This window comes from Pinus tabuliformis, chromosome 9 (assembly GCF_031772625.1).
Source record: "Pinus tabuliformis cultivar Carrire ecotype Pingquan chromosome 9, CPIR1, whole genome shotgun sequence".
In the NCBI taxonomy this organism is placed as follows: Eukaryota; Viridiplantae; Streptophyta; class Pinopsida; order Pinales; family Pinaceae; genus Pinus; species Pinus tabuliformis.
In genome coordinates, this window is record NC_142307.1 from 175,609,171 (window position 1) to 175,633,304 (window position 24,134).

General features: G+C 43.2%; 1 long non-coding RNA gene across 1 annotated transcript; it reads left to right on the forward strand.

Moving 5' to 3' along the window:
• The first annotated feature begins 359 nt into the window (after positions 1-359).
• Positions 360-24,134, forward strand: LOC149147672 (uncharacterized). Its single transcript, XR_016263318.1, has 2 exons — positions 360-709; positions 23,784-24,134. It is a non-coding gene; the product is annotated as an uncharacterized LOC149147672 (long non-coding RNA).

Sequence of the window (24,134 nt, forward strand, 5' to 3'; positions counted from 1 at the left end):
CCTAGATATGTTACCTCTTACATAACACATATGTTTCTATATTAAAACAGAATTACCAAGGTCAAGTCATCTTCATACGGAATTGCGTTTTGTGATTTTTTTTATATCTTGAATTTATGTGCAATTGAAAATGTCTTAGATACTTCCGAGTTCTGTGCTTCATGATTATTTCTTTCATCGTCACTTGTTGCTTCTGATGGGTTAAAATACCCACAATATTGCCACATCTGAAGTATGTCACCCCATTTAGAATTTTAACATTTTTACATGATGAATCCCTAGGGAAAAAATATTGCCCTTCTTTATATGGCTTTCTTGAAGTTAGAATTGTTGCCTTTCTTATCTGGTAGATTGTTTTCTTGTTCTATATAAGGTTAATGCATCTTATTGGTACAAGTCTATTTGTTAATCCTTTTAATGGTTATCTTGTTCTCTAAGATATTCTTGCATCTTACTACTGCAAGTTCATGAGATGTCAATCTTAGCTTGACTTGATTGTATGTGATCATTATTATTTTCAAGTTGAGTCCATTTGAGCTAATTTAAGCCATTTCTGAAAACATTCAGCTTACAGGTATTATCAATTGGCCACATTAATTTGTGCTTGGTGTCTGATATGAACCTTGGTTGAAATGGTGGTTACAAGAGGATGCATTTCTTTCGTTTGTGAACATTTTGACACTGCAAATTGATGTTTCCTCGCTTATAGGTAATGGAAAATGAGTTCTACCTTTCTCCTTTTTGAATTTGAGAAATGCTTCTGGCAGACTAAGCTCATTTTCTTCAGTTTTTTATGATTATATGTGCATAGGATGCAATCGAAGTTAAGAATTTAAACCATACCGCAGCAGACAAGGCTTTTATTGGATATGTGCTAATTTTCTGCGTGTGATATTTTCCTTTTAATGAACTTAATCTTTTCATGCATTTTGAAACATGAAATATTTGATCGACTTTTTGGATGTGTGCTAATGTTTGCAACAAATTTCACCATTGAAGACATAATCGCTAGAGCCTAGAAATGTGTATAGCTTAAATTTGTTGGATTGACTGAGACAACATCTGTGAAAAGATAGGCACTGAACATACTTACGTTTTCTTTATTTAGATTTTAACCTACTCATAGTGCAGGTGTACTGGAGATAGTTAATGACTCTGGTTGAAGCTATAATATGTTGATTAATCACTCTAGACAAAATCGAGAGATAAAAGACAAAATTCCTTCTGCTAGACCTGTTATGCTAAGATCAATGTTTTGTTGGCAATATGGACCACTAAGATTTGGGCAAAAACTGACATGTCATAGTTTGACATAGTGGCAAGTCAAACTTGTTGGGTATTCAAACTCACTGACTGGTAGGAGTTTCACGTATGAATGAATCAGTTCAGGTTGCTTTCTGTGTTGAGTTGAATTTGACACAGTGGCTTGACAAACTTTTGTAAGAAGGGTCTCTCTTTCAATGTGTAGTTGCAGCTTTCCCAATCCTGTTAAGGGCATGCCATACTGATACTTTCAACTTGCATGATCAAAACCTCATCTGATCCATCTTCAGGTGCTCTTGCAATGTGTAGTTGCAGCTTTCCCAATGCTGTTAAGGGCATGCCATACTCATACTTTCAACTTGCATGATCAAGACCTGATCTGAAGGTGCTCTCTTTTTTAATGTAGATTCTGGTTCTTAATTGTTGGATTTCTTTGCTGATTAGACAACATGTATCTCTATCTGGTTATGTAACTTTGAATTTAATTTTAAGCATTAGCTTGCTTAACAATCCATTATGGAATGTTTTTGCTGCTTTTATGTGAGGCGAGGGCACTCCTTTACATAGTTTGCTGCCTCCTATGCTTTTCCTTCTAGAACAGACTTGCCCATCTGTACTCATGCTTGAAGGCCTGTGGCTCTCCATGAGCAGCAGCAACTCCCCTATCTTTACCAGGGTTAGCCATTATGTTTTTCTTCATTGAATTTGGTGCACCCCTCCCATAAGACTCATCAGTTGAGAGAATCCGATAAATCAATGCCTCTTCTGCCATTGACATATGTCTGTTGTCTGCCCGCTGGTGTGTCCCGGAGTTAGGTGCGGCTGGTATGTTTGCTGCCTCCTATGCTTTTCCTTCTAGAACAGACTTGCCCATCTGTACTCATCCTTGAAGGCCTGTGGCTCTCCATGAGCAGCAACAACTCACCCTATAAAATCGTTTAGGCTGTTGAACTGTAAACATTAACATTATCCTTTATCCATATTGTGAATATCTATTACATGTGTTGTACTGCCAATGAGTAGTGGCAAGTCAAACTTGTTGGGTATTCAAACTCACTAACTGGTAGGAGTTTCACGTGTGAATGAATCAGTTCAGCTTGCTTTCTGTGTTGAGTTGAATTTGACACAGTGGCTTGACAAACTTTTGTAGGAAGGGTCATTAGATCGATGCCTCTTCTCATGACACACTTCTTTTCCCAATTGTAAGGCCCATCTCCATCTTCAGGTGCTCTTGCAATGTGAAGAACCTAAATTACCAATATAACTAACAATATAAGTAAGAAACTAAATTACCATAGATCAACTTCCTTCATGAGTATAAGCATTGTTTCTTTCTTGCTCAGCCTTCCCTCCTTTTCTGTGGGATCTGTTGTGTGGGTGCATATGTGTGAAAACAACAATGTGATATGCCTAATCTTGGAGTAGCTTCTATGACCATAAATTCTCCTCCTTTACTGTTTCCCTCCCAAGAAGTACTTCTCAATCATTGAAATTTCAAAGTGGAGTGAAGGATTCACCTTTTCTTGTTATGATCCATCACTTTCTTTCAGAAAGTGATATTTCTTAGCTGAGTCATCGGCCACTGTCATCTCTTATTCATGTGGGCTGCTTCTTGTTAACATCTTTCTGAAAGTCTTGCATATTAAGGAAGCCTAACCCGCCTTCTTGAAAGTTAACTCATTACTGATTGCTTAGTGGCATAATATGCTTTCTGTATACAGTATGCAAGATAACACAAGGACCTGAATGGAGGTTAGTTAATGAGAACGCTGATGGGGGTCATGTCAATCTAAAATCCCTGAATGTACAGTAAATGGATGCTCTAATCTCAACTTTTTTGGAGGAAGTGGTTGCATGCTGTACAATATGGGGACAGGGTAGACCTTTTAAGTGAAACCACCATCTCGGTTTTTGCAATCAGATTGTTATTTGTTGATAAACATTGCTTTCGTTCTGCATTATAGGCATATGAACTCAGTTCCCTGAAACCAGTTCTCAATTTCATAGTGAGGTAGATTTACTATGTTAATTTGAGCCTGGAATTTGATGTTCCGATTGCCTGCCTGCAAATCAGGACACTTAATCGATGACAAATAGGCTGGAATAACAAAGGTGGTAAACTTCATAAACAATGCCTGACATAAAAATCTATGAAATAAAAACTACTCCAAAAAGCAATATATGAGACACACTGTAACAGATGATAGAAAGAGATCCTATCATAAAGAACACACCACTTTTAGAAGAATATGCTAACTTCAAAGAGATTTAAAGCAGAGTCCATAAAAAAATCAGTTCCTTTTCTAGCCCATAGAAAAGAATCAAGCTTTAGCAAGTCTTTTGACTATTGCAGCCATGTACTTCCCCTGATGCTCTGCAAGAGCAAGCTCCACGCTATTTGCTTGTCTTGTGCCATCACCGGCATAAACCCCTGCACCATATGGTGAACCACCACGAATTTCATCCATTTTAAACATTCCGGCCCCAAAAGCATAGCCTGATGGGGGTCATGTCAATCTAAAATCCCTGAATGTACAGTAAATGGATGCTCTAATCTCAACTTTTTTGGAGGAAGTGGTTGCATGCTGTACACCTATGGGGACAAGGTAGACCTTTTAAGTGAAACCACCATCTCGCTTTTTGCAATCAGATTGTTATTTGTTGATAAACATTGCTTTCGTTCTGCATTATAGGCATATGAACTCGGTTCCCTGAAACGAGTTCTCAATTTCATAGTGAGGTAGATTTACTATGTTAATTTGAGTCTGGAATTTGATGTTCCGATTGCCTGCCTGCAAATCAGGTCATAAATTGTGGGCATATAGCTACAGATCTCTATATTAGAGGTTAAGGTGGATGTCAAAATCAATCAGTTTGGCAAATGTCTTCTAATGACATCAATCTCCATATATTGTTATCCTCTAAATCCATGGGTAGTTTGTAATAAGAGTTCAGAATATATCTTCGAATCGAAAGAGCTCCCTTGTTTTCTTCATTGCCCAAAGCCCTTGGTTGAGTGGTTATGAGCAGCTTTATTGTTATCCATAGCTTCAATAAACATAGTCACATTCCTTGCATAAGAAAGAGAAACAATATACCTGTAACAATTTGGTGTGGCTTGCTCCATTGCATCAAAAGCTTCGAACTAGTGTCAAATTTGATGGTACTAGTGACATTACATTGCTTTTAGTTTGTTTGATTTGCCTTTCCAAGTTATGTGACATTGCATTTACTTGCATAATTAGCAAAAACAAGGGCATTGGGTTGATATAGATTCCTCAATGGATTGCAAGCAACAATAGTTATAGGAATCTGTGTAACCCCCCCTTTGATTACCAGTAGACAAAACATTCAAAGTTTCATTTATTGGCAGTTCTTCAAGCAGTGTGTTATCATATTCCTGAATGCCACTTTCATCATGGCCACCTCCCAGTTCTTTGCTAAAAAATCTCAATGTCTTGGGTTGTAATTTAAAGCCATTATTGTCAGTTGTGCTTCCAGAGGGATTACTTTGCTGATGCAGTAGCTTAGCGAAATAAGTCATTTTCTTTTGTCTTAAATGCCAGCATAAGAAAGAGAAACAACTTTGATGATGCAGTAGCTTAGCGAAATAAGTCATTTTCTTTTGTCTTAAATGCCAGCATAAGAAAGGAACCGGGTGTATCTGTCAACCGTGTTGTGTGGAGTCCAGATGGCAATTTGTTTGGTAAGAAGTTACATGTTGAAAGCTGTTGCACAAGCATTGTGTCTTTTCCAGCTTTACATTGTTTTTGCACATGCAGTTAAATTGATTTGTGTTACTTTTATTATCCCTTGTCAATAATTTTACTTTTCTTTCCCAGAGTAATAGCTTCCAGTATAGAGTAAGCAACAAGGACATGAAACCTGTTGCTTAATGAGTATACTTTCCTACTGCCGCCACATCCATCATTCCATATGCCATTTGCTCTCCATGTCAGATCGATCACCTAATTGCACCGATCGCTCACTTAACGTAAGGTCTTCGTTTTATGCCCATCATTAAATACTAGCCTGCTCCAATCTGATCTTCAAGATTTCTGCACCTTATTCATGGATTTCAAGCCATTCAATGATATTGGCACGATAGCTATATTGAGTGAGGGGGTATATACCCCAAAGGAGGCGAAGCGCATCTACCCATTAGACCGAATCTATTCATTTCTTCTCTCTCTAGTTAGTTCAATCAATATAATTATATATGTAATTACGCTTTAGCGTCGTATGGGATCGTAGCTCGAATCATCGATCGTACCCGTAATATCGTATACAAATATATAGATATCATTATATATGTCATTATGCATTTCTTCCAGTCATGAATGAGATATATTATATATGTCATTATGCATTCATGATGCGCAAGCAGGCTCGACCAAAGGGAGAGGCAATATCGAACCAATATCGCCCAAACATTGGGTTTCTGAAACGCGATGGGATGTGCCCTTCAAAGAGAATAGATAATAGATAGGAGGAATAATAGCTACGAGAAAGTATATGCATCATTGATCTCCTTATGCCAAGGGGTTTATCGCTCATTAATCTCCTGGGTGGAAGCCTGCCTATTAGGAGCTCGTGATTTTCTATTTTTTATAAAGAGAACCGCAAGATGGGGTTCCTAGAGGATGGATGATCTGTCTAAAAAACTATCTAAATAGTGCTGCCTGCGTATTAGTACAGCTATAATAAGCCTACCTTAAATCTTGTTTAATGAGGCTCGTGCCCTTCCCCGTAATATCTGCCTTAGTTAATATCGTTCGTTGCAACCGCTATGTGGTGACCGGGTCGAACTAGGAAGTCTATGGCTGTCTGATGAGATCTGCCTTCCTTTGGTTCAAACCTGCCGACCCCAATCGAGGCTTTCAATATAAGGGCTCCCCCACCCCACATGTGCTTACCGGGTATAAATACTAATGAATAGAGACCTGTACCCGGGCACCTGATCGGAATGTAAAAGCCCCTGAGTCGGCTATGTGCTTACCCTTACCGGGGATAACCACTTCTATTTATATCTTCTTGCTGTAGGGAAAAGTATCCGATTCGGATGACCCTATCCCACTCTAAGGGTGATAGTACCTCAGCAACAACTGTAAACAAGACTACTTAAGGTTTACTTCTTTATGAAAGAAAGAGAGAATGAAGAAATGCACTAACCATTGCCTTGCGCTTAATATTTGCTCCAATCTCTTCTCTTTGCTGCTTGCTCCTAGCTCTTTGCCCTTTTGCTGGCCCAGCTACAATGAGATCCTGCAAAATAACAAAGAAGGAAACTACAAGAAGCATGCATTCATAACTGATTCAAGGATTAGCATAAATCAAATATACAATCATCACAATACATCATTGAAACAAATGCATATAGAAGAACCTCAATAGCTTTTATTAATGGAAGAAGTAAAGTTCTGAGAAGGTTACAACCATTGAAGGCCCCAATCCAGCAACACCTCCCAGCAGAAAGAATTTCTCCTCTTCACCTCCTTCAAGCAATCACCCAATAGTTCTATAGTGAAACCAACAGCATATCATTACTTTGCACAAAATTCCAGCCTCCTGAGCTCATAGGAGAGAGCTCAATATATAGATGAATTGAGAAAGGATGAGTCAGCTTGCAACTGATGTGTAGCTGCCTTGTGTCCTCTCACTCTTCAATTGATCTTCAGTTCTTGAGTCCACTTGGAGAACCTTGCTTCCACTTGGAGAAACAGAGCCTCTGACTCATCACAAGGCGAAATCCCTGATCCAAGTGTCATTTTTGGAAGATTCCAGAGCAATGACTCAATGTGCCACTTGTCCCATCTCGCTCAGCGCAGGTGGCCTTTGTTATACCTACTTTGCAACGCAGGTACACCATGGAGGAGTTGAGTTTCAGCGCAGAAGCCTAGTGGAGCACCTGCTTTGATTTCAGGATTGCTTTTTTTTTAGTGTTTTCAGGTGGAGAACTGATCTGAGAGCTGTTGGTTTGCTGACCTTGTTCCTCTAGGGGTAGGAACATCATGTTTAGGGACTTTGGATCCCTTGGATTATTGACAATTCATGCCTGATGCTGCAAGGCACAAAATTGTCTATAACAGATGCCCCCTAAAGTATGAGGTCGTTTATCGGGTGAAATGCTTTATTAGGAGGATCCGAAGTTCATTCAATCTGCTGAGAAGTGTCCTGTAATAAGATACAATACAATACATTATTTTTCATACTTTTTCATGATCTAGCTGAGGCGGGCATTCCCATGCTCAGCTTTATAAATTCATTTTGGTACATAGAACAGACGATCGTCTGATGGTAGACTGATAATTCTTTGCTGAAATTATCATCCTTTGAGAAAGATGATCATCTGTTGTAATGATGTACACATCAAATGTCTTTATATCCTGAATATATATCGCAGCCCGGATGGATGAAACTAGATCCGGGGTCTTCAATTTCTTCCGATCTTTACTCGATGTACAAGTCGATCCATGTGAGAATTTCTTGAAGTCGAACATGGAAGGACATCGCTTGATTACCGGTCAATGATGTAAACCGTTAACAAGCGCGAGAGGAATCACCGATAAGGATGATGACCCTCAAGGTACAGCAGTACAATTCACATGGTGGGAATAAAGGACTTGGCGTCGACCACCATGCGAAATCTTCTGGTCGAAGGTCATTGATGTATACCTGTCGCCGGAAGTGAGAAACTTGCCATTGAGGCATTCAAGCTTCAAAGTACTGAAGGGGTTGTTCCTAGATCAACTCCTTGGATAATGAGCTGATGTCGACAAGGAGCGATCCATCAGAGGAGGGCCTTAATGAATCCCACATCAGTGACACGGAACTGAGCTAGTGATTGTGATGAGGTGAAAACAAACTGTGATGTATGATTCAGGGTGGCGGTCATGAAATGGATGAAGGACAATGTATGGCAGTGGATGGGACACGGTTGACTCTTTGCAGAACAACATCTCTTGAACATATAACGACACTGATGTGATGGATCGGTAGCATTACCCCAAATGTGGATGGTGTGGCGAGGACCATGGTGATGAGACCGGTGAATGAAACAACCCAACCCGATGTGATATGGAGGACAAAGTGTCATGTTCAAGAGCGACTTGCTACCATTAAAGCTGTGAGGTTCTCCCAATTTTTCCCCAGTCATTTCTGACCAGTACCTCTTTATTTTTGTCAAGCTTGAGGAGGATAACATATGCTTGTTCTATAACCTGCCCTTCGGGCAAGCCCATCGCTATATTTTAACGAGCCTAGCGATAGGGAAACTCGTTCTCGTCTCGTCTAAAGACAAGTTTGCCGCTATTTAATGAATTTAACGAGTCTAACGACAAGGATAACTCGGTCCTTTTCATTTTTAGAGAGTCTGAAAAGGTACATAAAGTCGACTCCAGAATTCCTTTTTCGTCATCTAATCCCTTAAGTCCGAAAAAGTATAAAACAATACAGAAGGGATGAGTTTTCGGTACTTTTAACGAGCCGAACAAGACAAGTGCTCGATCATTTTGTGCAATAATCCCTCAGGTCCAAAAAGATTAAAATCTAGAGGAGGGATAGCTCTTCCAGTCGTTTAACGAGCTGGAAGGCCAAAACTCGGCAAACTTTTCATATTTTACGAGTCAGGAGAAAAGAGCTCAAAGGAGACTCGTCTTTTAAGGAACGAGTGATAAACAGGGATAGCAGCAGATTCCAGGTACAGGTTGGAATTTTCCAATCACGGCAGTGTCACAAGGATGGCTTAGTGAAATCACTCTTCGCAGCTGTTCCTCAAAATGGGTAAACAAACATATGGAGATGAACGATTGGCCAAATGAACGGATGGAGGTGAGACTGCAAGAACACGACCAAGGGCTTTAATATGGCTGTCAAAGGTTACATTTACCAAGGTTATTTACCGGTTCATTTTTCTGGGTGAGCTTGAACTCTAGGGGAAGATTGCTCACAACTTATGTTTATTTTTTAACGAGGTTGACCTGAGATAGGAACTATCCTCGATCTTTTAGATCCGTTAGAAACAGAAGGTCTCATATTCCACTGTGGTCATTTCCGCCAGATTACTTGAAGGCGGCAATGCAAAAGTACCCATTAGATTAGGTTCTTTTAGGAAAATGACTCCAATATTTTGGAGAGAATGATTCCTTCCCTGGATCATTGGAATGCTTCCCGTAATAAATGGTGGCACAACTTCTGTCGAAGTTGCCGTCGAGCTGCTCAGTTGATCACTTCCTTTGTCGTTCGATGAACGCGGATTCCCGCAGCTTGTGCATCTTGTCGAAATCAAAGCGTCATCTTGTTGCTCAAAGGTCGACACCATTAACACCTGGCGCGGGGAAGCATTTCCACTATCAACCAGATTTTGACCTTGATTAGGAAATGGATCCGTTAACACAGCTGGATTTTTAGGACTCTTGAAGAATCTTTTTACCTCAGCTTTATATGGACAGTGTGCTGTCCAATGATCCTCGTCACATATAAAACATGGAATTTTTGGTTTCCCTTTCCGAGGAGAGTTCGAAGAAGGCTTTTTAAGATATGATCCTCTTTGGTCTTTCTTCTTCTCTTTGTTTTGTTTATTCTTGCTTCCTGGTTGATTGGTTTCTTTGCCTTTATCTGTCGATACGGCATTTACTTCTGAAGCAAGAATTTCTTCATGCGCATTTTGATTCGAATCCTTACGGGCCTTCTTTTGATTGGCCCTTTTTGGATTCGAGTTTGCCGTGCCAATCACGCCGTCGCTGGCATGAGAGTCACTATTCGATTTAGGAGGAGGAGGGATTGAAAACTCCGGTCTAGGGGCGTCTGGTATCTTGTCATAGAGCGTGCCGGACTGAGTATATACTAAGTCCAAATATTGCGCACGAGCAATAACTTGCTCTTCTGTTACGACTCCTCCCTTCGCCACATCTTCCGTTATGGCCGGAAGTAACGACTTTATAAACCACTCGGCTAAAAGCTGATCAGGAACATATGTTTTAACCATTCTTCGTCGACGTCGCCACTCATGTATATGATCTGATATATGAGTTGCGGTTGTCTGTTTGAAGTTGGTCAATATCTCTGTTCCCGTTTCATACCTTATTGGTAATTGAAAGTGGGTTAAGAATGTCGTGGCAAGGGAGCTAAAATTGTCGAACGAAGCTCTTGGCAATTCTATATACCATTTCGCCGCTGGACCTGTCAATGTCCTCTGAAAGAGGCGAAGCCTTATCGAATCATCATTTAAAGTGTTCGATGAACACCATAGATGAAATGTCATCACATGATTCGACGGGTCTTCACCTAGATTTCCATTGAATTTAGGAATGTCGGATGGAAGTTTGTGCGGGATCACTGGCCACCACGGGGCGTAAGCAATTGGATCATTGGTTAACCGATGTAAATCAGGCAACTCTAAAGTCGCCACGAATGGTAACTGTTGATTCAAGTTTGGGGAAGCGTAACCAGGGTACGATGGAATTGCATGAACAGTTGGTCTTTGCATACCAGCATAATGGAGTTGATGTTGGTATGATTGATACGGTTGATGGACTTGACCACTATAAAGTGGTTGATTTTGACCATTTTGGATATATGGTTGTCCAGTATTCGCAAATATTTGCTGTTCAGAACCTTGGTACACTTGTTGGAATTGTGGCTGTTGGTATTGCACTATCCACGGTTGCGATACCATGGGTTGTTGTGCTACACTAACCATTGGACCAAGATGTGGGGTAATTGTACCCGATTGTACTTGTGTCGCCCCACCAATAGGCGATTGTGGTTGGGTCGCAGGGTTAAGGAGCTGTTGCATGAGAACCTGAGAAATCTGAGGTTGACATACAACAGGCATCGTTTGAACTTGCGACACGGTTACAATAGCCGGTGTAGTTGGGATGTTCGTCACAGGTACACACTGTTGGATAGAATATACAACTCTTGGTGGTTGGGATAGCATAGGTGCCCAACTACTTGTTGCAATTCCGCCATAACTTGAATAAGGTTGAGAACTCCCGTATGGGTACCCTCCTGGAGGGGGTAATGAAAGGGCATACTGCCCCCCATACGGTGGTAATCCAGAGCTCAAGGCAATTGATTGTCCTGGAGGACTGGTTGGCCTAAATTGATTCCCAAAAGGGTCAATTTGATGAGTCTCACCATAAGCGTTACCAGACATTACTCTGGAACAAACAGGAACAGACCATACTGCCAAGATAGTCCCTTGGTGGACTCCTTCTAGCGATTGAGAGCTAGTTGGGACAGATGGTATGCCGACGAACATTGTTAGATTTGCAGCAGGTAATTCTGCCGTCGCCGTGTCATTCGACACAGTCTTAGATGTCGACGGTTGTTCAGACATTTTGAGTCTATCCAATTGATTGCCTAGTGATTCTACAGGAACTTCCACTGGTGATGGACAAACTTCTGTTGTAGCAGGAAATAGAGTGACCCCTACTCCAAAATGAGTTGGAGTGGATACTTGCGGTTCCTCTATAATTTCCTCTATCGCAATCAGACCAGGTGGAAGAGGAAGACCGTCAGGTCCGTAAAAGATTTCCGGTGCCGAAGAAGGGGTTGTATCGACAACGACAGATGTTTGAGGAACAAAGCTCTCTGGACCGGTTACAGATGGAACTGGTTCAGTTATACAAGTATTTGCCCCCAGACTAGGATCAGTATTACTGTCCTTTTGCTACGGTTGAACTTCTTCTATAGAGGCAGGGTTTCCGGAAATGTTTGGAGTAACCAGAATCTCAGATGTTGTTGGAACACTTGTTCTAACTTTTAAAGGAGATTTTGAACTAGTTCGACGAGCTCGCTTTGCTCGGACTATTTTCGACTCCGGAGACAAAGACGGTTGACTCGCAAGCCTTCGCGAACGACGGATATTCAATTGACTTTCTTCCACGATTGCGGATTACTCGATCAACTAAAATATAAAGGGTAAAAATTGTGTTTCCGATTTGAATGAATTTTATTAGACGCTTTTAGACATAACTTTGCTTTTTCATGTTTTAAGAGTCGAGAAAAAGCTAAAGATGACTCTAGTCTCCTTCGATGTATTAACGAGCCCGAAGTGACAAATGCTCGGTTAGACTTTTTCAGTTATAGAGTTTGAAAAAGGCCAAAAGAAACTGCTCTGGAGATCTAGGCAGAGGGTGTGCCAAACCTTTCGCAAAACCACGGAATATGTTTTACGGTACGTGTGGTCAATCTTCGTGAATGCTGTGTTCACTGCATTGCGATCAGTAGGGCGGCCGACACGGCTTCCTAAGGATAAAGGATATATGCCTATAGGGGTCTCCCAATATATACTCGACGGTACGTGGGAGCACAAGTCCGTATTAGTGCCACCGACTCTCAGGAGGAATCACCCACCTTCGTAGAGATCGACAGTCACTACGTTTAACAACGCCGGAACACGTCTCTAGCTTAGACCTCTATGTGTTTGCGTTATGTTTCAATGCGTTGTTAGGTTCATTCAGTATATTTTAAGTTGATCTTTTTAAAGTTTGCCTTTCAAGGTTCACCACGAGATGTATATGACAAATTCCTAAATGCAGCCTAAGATGAGAAGCAAGCTTTTTCAAATCTTTTTGACTGATGAAAATCTTAACTACTGAGGGAGAAGAAAGGCATATCTTTTCACACAGTTCATACAGCACAAACTAATGCACTTTCTCCTAAATCATCATGCAAACTTTTTCAAATGCAAAATGCACAATGCATGTATTTTCTTTTCCCTTTCTTAATGTTGATGTATTACAAAAAGAAAGTTGTTATTTAACTTTGATTTCGATTTAAAGTGAAAACAAACAAGCTTGTCCAAAATCAAAAGACACCTTAAGATTTACTTGTTTAATCACTGGAAATACATGAAATCAAACCATAATGACGAAAGTAAAAAGACTAATCAGCTATGGACAGCAAACAAGCTAACTCTTTAGACCAACAAAATGCCTAACACAGGTTCAGATCTAAGAGGCCAAAGCAAGACTAGTTCACTTTCGTTATGGGAAATTGTAAATGATGTAAGAAATACAAAAGAACAAGTACAATTTCGTTATATAACAGAGGTGGAATGATGGCAAGTAAGGTTGGTTTCAGAACAGGTACAAGACTGGTAACTGGCTGCAAAATCTATAGTGAAAACAAGCAAGAAAAAGGGAGGAAACCCCAAATGCACAAGGCAAAATTGGTCCAACGCAGGTGCTGCACAGCCAGTCTGGCTCTCAGCGCAGGTAGCCCCTTCGGGACCTGCGTTGCAAAGCAGGTAGCCTGTGTACTACCTGCTTTGGAAAACGAAAATTGCGTTTTCACAGTTTCCGGGTCACAATTTTCTCAAAAATTCACAGTTTTTTCTCAAATCAGAAGCTATCAGTCAAGCACACACTAAGGGATGACAAGGAAGATGAAAAGATATCACTAAGAGCTTACAAGGATCCTTGTAGATCAGCTCTTCAAATCATGAACATGCTCAGGAATGAGCTAGAGTAGCTGCCCTCTACTTCGCTTTTGATATAGTCAAAAGCTTTTCGATTTGGTACTCTTTTGTTCAGGAAATGAATAGCAAAATACTACAAACAATCAAACAGATACGATCCCCAGTGGAGTCGCCAGTTTGTTGTAGGGAAAAGTATCCGATTCGGATGACCCTATCCCACTCTAAGGGTGATAGTACCTCAGCAACAACTGTAAACAAGACTACTTAAGGTTTACTTCTTTATGAAAGCAAGAGAGAATGAAGAAATGCACTAACCGTTTCCTTGCGCTTAATATTTTCTCCAATCTCTTCTCTTTGCTGCTTGCTCCTAGCTCTTTGCCCCTTTGCTGGCCCAACTACAATGAGATCCTGCAAAATAACAAAGAAGGAAACTACAAGAAGCATGCATTCATAACTGATTCAAGGATTAGCATAAATCAAATATACAATCATCACAATACATCATTGAAACAAATGCATATAGAAGAACCTCAATAGCTTTTATTAATGGAAGAAGTAAAGTTCTGAGAAGGTTACAACCATTGAAGGCCCCAATCCAGCAGAAAGAATTTCTCCTCTTCACCTCCTTCAAGCAATCACCCAATAGTTCTATAGTGAAACCAACAGCATATCATTACTTTGCACAAAATTCCAGCCTCCTGAGCTCATAGGAGAGAGCTCAATATATAGATGAATTGAGAAAGGATGAGTCAGCTTGCAACTGATGTGTAGCTGCCTTGTGTCCTCTCTCTCTTCAGTTGATCTTCAGTTCTTGAGTCCACTTGGAGAACCTTGCTTCCACTTGGAGAAACAGAGCCTCTGACTCATCACAAGGCGAAATCCCTGATCCAAGTGTCATTTTTGGAAGATTCCAGAGCAATGACTCAGTGTGCCACTTGTCCCATCTCGCTCAGCGCAGGTGGCCTTTGTTCTACCTGCTTTGCAACGTAGGTACACCATGGAGGAGTTGAGTTTCAGCGCAGAAGCCTAGTGGAGCACCTGCTTTGATTTCAGGATTGCTTGTTTTTGAGTGTTTTCAGGTGGAGAACTGATCTGAGAGCTGTTGGTTTGCTGACCTTGTTCCTCTAGGGGTAGGAACATCATGTTTAGGGACTTTGGATCCCTTGGATTATTGACAATTCATGCCTGATGCTGCAAGGCACAAAATTGTCTATAACACTTCTTATTGCATACTTTGGTGCGCACCTGGTGGATGAGCTTTCACACGCGGGTTTATGAGGCAGTATTCATTTGTATCATGAGGCAAGGTAACTACAGCACGGAGTAGTGTTCCTTCTGGCTGGAGTAGGGCTATAAGTTACTTTGGTTGAAAAGTGAACCCGCTATGCGCGGCAAGCCACTATGTGGGCTATGTATGATGTAAGGTCTATGTGGGCTATGATGTCTAGAGTAAGGCAGTAACCCCGATCTGATGGCTGAACCCCCTGGCTTAACCCCGATGAATAAGATAGTGGAGAAAGAATGTATCCCCACGAAGCACTGTCATTCTTGCATAGTGATAGCGGATGCTAAGGCGTTGTTTACTGTCCCGAGCTCTTGCACGCTTTGCTCCCGACGTAGATAACCCCTCCTGGGCATTGTATTGTAGGATAGTAAAGAGGGCAGGTCATTTATGGATTCTGCAATGTATTGATAGAGGAGGCAAGAGCTGTAAATAAGGTAGGCGTTACCTAGGAGTTTACTGTGCTCACGAGACGTTCTGTTGGAGGATCTATCTCTTGTCCCCGAAAGTATATCCCGAGAGAGCCTTAATGAGTAAGTTCATAAGGAAGCGTTAAGTAGCTCCGGGAGTAAGAGAATGAGTACCTCTAATGAATCTAATAGCTTACAAGCCCCTCGGTACCTTCCAATAAGCATAAATGGCTGCATTTTTGATGTTTTACTAGGTCAAAAATCCAGTGGGTAGGTTTATAGGTGATTCCTCATCTGGGTTTATGAGCGGCAATAATCTTGAAATAAACCCCCCTTGTGATGAGTACTTGCTTGTATGCACTTAATAGACTTGAAACTAAGCGCTTCCTGTTGTGATTGGGAATAGAGCTAATGAAGTAAGGAGTAAAGAAACGTCTAGAAAGACGAAGCCCATCTGAGCTAACTCTGTACTATAGTACTATAGGTACTAGATTACTATGGTATAAATAGGAAATCCCAATAGTGCAAGCCTCTAGCTCTACCCTAGCTAAGTAAAGTATGTCATCTGTTGCGCTAGGTGCATCTATAGTTGGGATATGCTGGAACAGGTGAATCAGCAGCTTAAGAAACTCCTTCATGAGGTAATTCCTCTCCTCTCCTTATCAGTCGAGCCCCCTGTTGGGTCCTTGCACTAGGAAGCGCAAGCCCCTCCGGGACCTTGCCTATCCCGAGAATAAAGCTGGTCAATAGAGCGAGTAACCCAATGCAATGCCACAAATCTATAATCGATGCCAGCAAGCGAGCCTTGACCATGCCTATCCCGGATGAATCCGTGTAACAGGGGATGCGTCTAACTTCGTAACTAAGTCCACCCACTTCGTCACTTCGATGAGCCTTTAATTAGTGTAGCTAGTCCCAGGTCAAAGCTGGTCAATGCTTATTCACTTCAATGGCCGGTCAATGCCTATGGTTAGACAGGGTGGAGCAGCTTATCAATAGATAAGAAAAGATAACCACTACTCCATGCGGAAGGTCTTGAATCGGAGGGTGACCGTATGTACCTCAATATCCATCCTTACCTATCCCGGATGGTGACCGTATGTCTCTACCATAAGACGTGCCTACCGTATGTATCTACTGGCTTGGAGGTCTTTAACAAAATGAAGCTTTATCCAATCAAGTGAAGGTTGACGGTCTCTAACCAAGGAAGAGAAAAGATAACATCTCCTTGAGCCCCAGATAATATATAAGGCCTCATTTTCATTATTCCTTCTCGGCACATGAACTATAGAGAAACATGCTTCATTATAGAATTCATTACGCTTTATTATCTACGTAATTACGCGATTTCAGCATTGATCAAATACGAGTAGCTGGAAATTTTGAGGCCCGGAGGGTGCGTTAGCACACTCGACTAAAAAGCCGCCATCGACTCGACCGAGGTTACGAGGGAGAGGAGTGCGTGAGAAAATGAGAAGTCAAACTTCCCTAACCTCCGCCAAGGGAAAATGGCCAATCTCGTAGGGAGAATGTCAAAAAGCTCCGCGCCTATGTATGACTGTCTTCAGCCGAGTAACCCATCCCGAGTATCCCAGCCCAGCATTGACTCTTGGTATCGAGTGAATCAACACCTGTCATCGAGTGATCGCCTCTTGGATCGACACTCCTGGCATCGACTAGCAGCATCGACTAGCAGCATCGACTAGCGGCATCAGCTAGCGGCTATCGGCAATGAGCACTGGCTAGGCCTCCCGGCAAGGACTCCCGGCTATCGGCGATGACCTGCCCTGCCTGCTGGCTATGATCAAATATGAACGGCTTACGATCAGCTATCGGAGACCCCCATCTATCTTAGGGGCTGTGACTCACTCACTCACTCGGTCTCGTACCGTACCGTGTTGGGTATACGTCTTTTTGGCCTTGGTAGACGTGGAGACTTGTAAGGTTCCTTAGGTGGACTGGGCGTCCTTGGTGGAGGTGGAATTGGTTTAAGCTAAGGTCAAGTTCTAGGGCTCTGGTTCCTCCGTAGGAGGGTCAAGGGTCGAGGTCTATTTCGAGGAAGAGTTCCAGGGTCGAGGTAGAGGGTCGAGGGATATTGTTCCATATCGGTGTAGGAAGAGGTCGAGTTCGAGGGTCAAGTGTCGAGATCTATGTACGGCTGCTCTAGGCTATGACTGTCTCTAGTCGAGTATCCAAGCCGAGTATCCTAGGAGCCCAGGCCAGCCCAACCGGGAAGCCCCGCCCACGAGCCCGGCAGTCCATCCCAGCCCAACCGAGCAGCCCAGCCCATGATCCAAACCGAGTATCCGAGTAGCTAAGTCGAGTAGCTAAGTTGAGTAGCCCGGGATCCAAGCAGAGTAGCCAATTAGGATCAATGTAGCCAAGCCAAGCGGTCGATTAGCGCAGTCCGAGTAACCAAGCCAAGTCGAGTATCCAAGTATCCGGGTATCCAAGTATCCAAGCCAAGCGTAGTATCCCAGTCGAATAGCCAAGCCCATGAGCCAAACCGAGTAGCCGAGAAATTATGTAATGCATCTTCATTCCTTCCATCTAGCCTAGGTAATAACATTCCCAAGGTTCCGTATCGGTAGAGATCGAGGGTCGAGGGTAGAAATCGAGGAAGAGTTCGAGGGCTATGGCTGCTATGGGCACTGACCGGCTGGCTCTGATTACAACTATCGGCTATAATCGGCTATCGGCGGCGATGAATGACCTGGCTATGACTTCCTTCTTGGCAATGACTTCAAATGATTGGCCATCGGCTGACCTTCTAGCAATGATCGACTCTGATCTCTGGATGGCAATGATTGGCACTGACTGGGGCTATCGGCAATGACCCTCTGGAATGACCATAAATCTTGTCTATTGGCTGACCTTCTGACTATGACAACTGGACCCCCTCTGGCAATGAACCTCTGGAATGACCGGCTGGAATGCCCACTGGCAATGTGACTGGGTATCGGCTAGCAATAACCTCCTTCCTGGCAATGACTGGCAATGACTCTGACCTTCTAGCAATGACCTTCTATCACTGATTAGAGCTTCTAGCTATGAGATTGTCTATGACCTTAAGGCTGGCTGCTACTTCTGGCTATGAACAACTAGTACTCCTGGCTATGAGCGGCTATGTGAAGTGCTCTATTTGAGGTGCAGTAGTAACTCTTCTGTTTCTGTATCGGTAAGTGTGTTGCAGGTAGGAACCTCTGTTCCGTACGTACAACCCCGTAGGGTCCATCTCAGTCGGGTAAGGATTGAAAGGGGACTACTTCACTTCTCCTCTCGGCATTGATGGGTAACTTCTATCTAGTAATGATAAGGACTTCTCTACTCGGGTATGTAGGATGAATGGGGAAATCTCTATTGGGTAAGGCTGTATGGCTATAACTGGGCTATGACTCTCAAATGGATAATCAACGTATGTAAGCATCGTAATTGCATGTACCAATCGAGGTGTAACCCTGTCTGTGAACCATGTAAGTTTCATGAGGTCTATGGGTAACCTCTTTCGGGTAAGTTAACTTGAATGGTACAAATTCACTCACCTGTGTCCCCGCCGCTAGCCGTCCGGTAAATCGTGGCAGTAACCCCCGGCAACCCTAAACACCGGGGGTTTAAAGTGGAAAAAAGCAAGCGATCAATTTCCATCCAAAGGGGAGTATTTATAACAGTTCACGTTGATATGGTAGGTCACCACAACTTGTAACACCTCCTCTTGGGCAGGGTGGAAAGAAAAGCAGTAACAACCACCTCCTATGAGAACATATAGCTCCAATGGAGGAGACTTATTGGTGGCTTACCAGCTAGCAAAGACCTCCGCACTTACTTACTATCGGTGGAAAGAAATATATGCCAGTATCATCATATGTCGAAACAAAATTAGATATGCAAGTATCATACGTTAAAACAAGGGATATATGCTCTTCGGTAGGATATTCCCTTCAGCCCGCTCCAGATACATAGCTCTACTTGCCCGGGAGGAGAGGAAAGGAAGGAGACCAACCACCACCAATGGGCAGGGGGAATAAGGAAGGAATGAAACCGGCTAACCAATGAATTCATTATATAGTTTTTGCGTTTACCCCTCTTTTCATTTGATTCTCCCCTCGAACCCGGGCGGAAAGGGAATGAAAGCTTGAATTGGACCAATTAGACTTAATACCAGTGAATGTGTCAGTCGCAGTTCGAGAGCCATAAGAACCAAAGCACACATAGGCATAGGCCATAGGTAGCAGCACGAATCGCCAGTTACAGTCCCAGGTTCGCTTCGCACGGTTCTAAATTCCGAACCACCAGCATCATATATAGATGCGGATCAAGTTTACCACGTAGCAGATTCTCCGGTTTAATTCATTGGAGATCCAAGGCCAAAAGTGGATCCCGCAGATCTATATCCAGTCCCAGTTGATGTCGATCGATCCAACACCAATTGCATAGCTATCGACCCTGAGCGAGATACCAATCGTTGATTCACCAAGGCGAGCATTCCCGATCGCCAAGCGCATTTGCTCCAGAGACACAGGCAGGATTCCGATGTGTTCCAAACCGACCGTCCAATGGCTCGTAACAGGGCAAGTTAGGTTCCTCCACCCATTCCCGTGACAATAGAGTTTCGCTACGGATCCCATCATCAGCTTACTGTGCGCAACCTAGGCCTAATCCTACTAAGGTTATTACCGAGCTTCACTGGGCGGGGTCCTAATGCCAATAAGTAGATCGCGCATTTCTCCCGCGCACCACCCACTGGGCCGCCCATGCTGCAAACCAACGAGCTCAGTTATATACCATGCACCGAAACGATCTACCAATCAATGAGATCAATCAAGTCCGATTCACTAATAAGACGTTCCGATGTTGGACCAATTCCAATAATACATTCCGATCCTTATTCACCAGGTGCTACATCCCAATACCAGTTATCCAACGGAAGAACCGGTCTACGGTCATCTGTCTGTCTAGCTTTCTGGAGCCCGTATGATAAGTCAGTATGAGGTCCGTTTTCTGTTCGCCATAGGAAGTTCGCAGACAGAAACCAAGTGTGTGAATTAGGTGGGGGCACCAATACTTATTGGATTCTTACAATGATGCTTGCTGGCCCAGAGGACCCTTTAGGGGGCTCGACTGTTAAGGATGCGTAAGTAGGCTCGACTGTTAAGGAGAGGACCCTTTAGGGTGCTCGACCATAAGGGAGAGGAGAGGAGTGGCCGGCCAAAGGGGACGGAAGAAGTTAAGGAGTGTCAGGTTGTGCTTAGCTTATTTTTGTTTGGGATATGCACATATATAATGCATGGATGGCTTGTGCTTAATTAAACGAAACTAGCTAACTAGGGGCATGCTTTGATTGAATGAATGGGATTATGTTAGTGGCGTATTCTCACATCCAGCACGGGACAGGACAACACACGGTACGGGGAAAGTACCAGGGGCAGAAGGAATTTGATTGAATCAAAGGGGAAATAAAGACACTGGCGGGTTTTCACCAACAGAAATCTTAGTTTGGTGGAAGCTGCTGGATATATAGAGATAGAAAGAGATTGGATTGCCAACATCTTCCGAATAAAGAGTGGGGTGAGCCACAAAATGAAAGGGGAAAAGTGATTACCCTTACAACCCTACCAGGCATGACATGTTACCACTGACCGGACCTGGACGTATACACTCTCGATTTAAACTCATCCTTGGAACCCTCATCAAACTCAGCCTTGGGAACATACTTATCAGCCTTACTTGGGTCATACATACAACCTTGCGCGGGACTTGCCTTGGTAACACCCTATGCCCTCATCCCTGGAAACTTTCACTCAGCCTTTGGAACAGCTTTTTGAAATGCCTTAAACTCCGCCTTTGGAACCTCTGCCTATTACCTATGCCTTGGGTGGAATATGGTAACCTAATACCTACTGCCTTTTGTGGTGGTGGACTAGCCCTGGTAACGCATCAGAACTACTCCTTGGGAAACATCCCTATCTATCTTGGGACCCGCTGCCTCATACCTATGGGGCCGCCTCATATAACTACTCCTTGGGATCCTGACACTCAGCCTTTGGAACCTATCATCAGACGCCTTGGGAACTGAAACTCTGCCTTACTGATTCAGCCTTGGGATACCTTCCTGAAACTCTTCTTGGTTAACTCCCTACAGCCTTGGGGAAATAGCCTTTGGAATTACTCCTTGGGACCTGACTTACACTACTCTTACATAATGCCTCTGCCCTAGGACCTATGAACGATCCTTGCCTTAGGACCCTTTCCTTACGCTTGAAGTCCGCTTTCCGCCATAGGAAGCTCAGCCAGAACCCAAGTGTGTCAGTGAGGGTCAGCTTGCCGAACTCTCGACAACAGGCCCGTAGGGTGAGCTTGCCGAACTCTCGACATAAGGCCGCCATAGACTCGACTGAGGTTATGAGCCCCCCCACCCAATAAGTAAATTGAAACTTTAGTTGCTCGACCATAAGGACCTTTAGGTGCTCGACCATAGGGAGAGGATGCGTAAGCAGGCTCGACTGATAAGGATGCGTAAGCAGGCTCGACTGTTAAGGAGAGGACCTTTAGGTGCTCGACTGTTAAGGAGAGGGAGAGGAGAGGATGCGTAAGCAGGCTCGACTGTTAAGGAGAGGACCTTTAGGTGCTCGACCATAAGGGCCACCATCGAGAGGAGAGGTACAACAATTATGATTCGATTCTTACACTTATGCTGCTTGCTGGACGGGAAGGAGCCGACTAAGGAATGGGGACCGAAGCCCAGTTGTTTGAGGTAGGTCACCGAGGACACGAAAAAACACCCTTACCCTTCTCTCCCTCGTACGTAAGACATAGATTGCTGGGGGAGGGATCCAGACAGCGATAGCCATAATCGATGAGGCATTATGTTACTCTATCGGGGAGGATGGGACTCGACCGGTATGAGATACAAGTTGTTATACCCCAGCTTGCGAGGTTGCTCCTTATTTTGGCTATCCCTCCTTGATAGTATGCCCCCCCCTTATATATGAGATTATTGCTAGCACTTTCCAAACTAAATCGCTTGAGCTCTCTATCAATATCCCGCGAGCTGATTCGAATCTAGGCAGAAGCGAGAGGGAGATAGGCCTGGGACCAGAGAGATGCTGCCCGGCCCACCCACGAAGCTTCCTGTCTCTTTCTTGTGCCCGCTCTTTCTTCTGCCCACACCCTGCACCATCTTATGCTGGAGAGAGAGAGTTTCATTCTTTCTCTACGTCCACTATGTTGCCTGAGTGAGAGGTTGCCTGAGCAACGATAGAGCCACTATCCGAGAGTAGGTAGGATCGATTGGAGAGAGGCGGCTGGAATATAGTCAATAAAGAGAATTAGCAATGGGTTCGGCTTATGTCCGGTCATTTCCAGAAATGGAAACTTGTGGTCATTCCCGCCGCGTTTTGTCTATAAGTACGGGGTACATTCGGCACTGCTTATCAGTTTGTTTTTTAGTCCCTTTCATTCTTCCGCCCTGGCGTCCTGTGCTCAGTCCGCGTCCATCTCTCGCCCACGGCCCCCTGTCCTCTGTGTCTATCGCTGTCAATCTATTTCCATGGGTCGAGCTACTGCTGTTCCTGCCGAAATTCATGATCCCCGAGTCGAAGTTTAAGGTGATTGGCAAGGCAAAGTCGAGAAAGTTCATCTTGTTGATCACAATTTCTCAGATGGATACTTGTTTCCAGCTCTACGGCCTGAAATGTACCTTGATTATGTTCCCTTGATGTCTGGTGAGATTGTACCTCAGATTAAGTCCTCTTATGAGCCGCTCCAGAAATCCACTATCCCGATACTTAGAGATTGACTTGTTTTTGGTACAACTGGAGAATTTGCTCGATGTACCAAGTTTATCATCAATCGCGTACATCATGGTTCATTGTGGCTTGATAAGGAATATCCTATTCATGTGCACGATATTCATAAGCTGACAGGACTTTCTATGGCAGGTAAAGACGTTACAGTCGCGTTCCAGGGCCCTATATTTATTACTTAGGGGTCACTCACTATTCATATCGACCACTTAATTGCACCGATTTCTCACTTAACGTAAGCTTTTCGTTTTATGCCGACCATTAAATTCTGCCCTGCTCCATCCGAGCCTCAAGTATTTTAGCTCCATTCACACTTAAAACCACCTTACAAACACGTTGAACTTTTGTATAAATTGGCCTCTTCTGCACCTGGGTATTCACATACACCTCCCCGCTTCACATAACATGGAATCCATTAGCATAAGCCAACTTACTGAACTCGCAGCATTGTTTCTCTTAGCACTTATTCTCATGACTCTTCTGATTATTGACATCGTAAAAGTCGAAAGACAAAGAAAAAAGAAACCAAAAAAACAATAACATCTCTTTTGCATTATCTTACGCATTGTCTTATTTCCCCGCTTCCTTCTCTGTTACAGGTGTACGACGAATGCTTCAAATATGCATTTGGGTCCGCCATGGTGCTGCAACTCGCATTTTTTATGCTTCTATCGTCTCTGCTCGACTGCGGCACTAATGTCCTAATTGTTAGCATTCGTGCTTGTCTTGTATTCTTCACATGTTACAGTCTGTCATAAGAAATGCTTATTTTCAAGGTCAAATGTAAGCTTCACGGCGGTTTTCATGTTACTCGTGTCTTGAATTGATGATGATTGTATATAGTGCTCATGTCACTATTTCTATTGCAGTTGTGTGATTTTGGGCTAGCAACATAAACTGGTGTATCTTGAATTGTGATTAATGTATTACTGAAACTTGCTCATGTGACT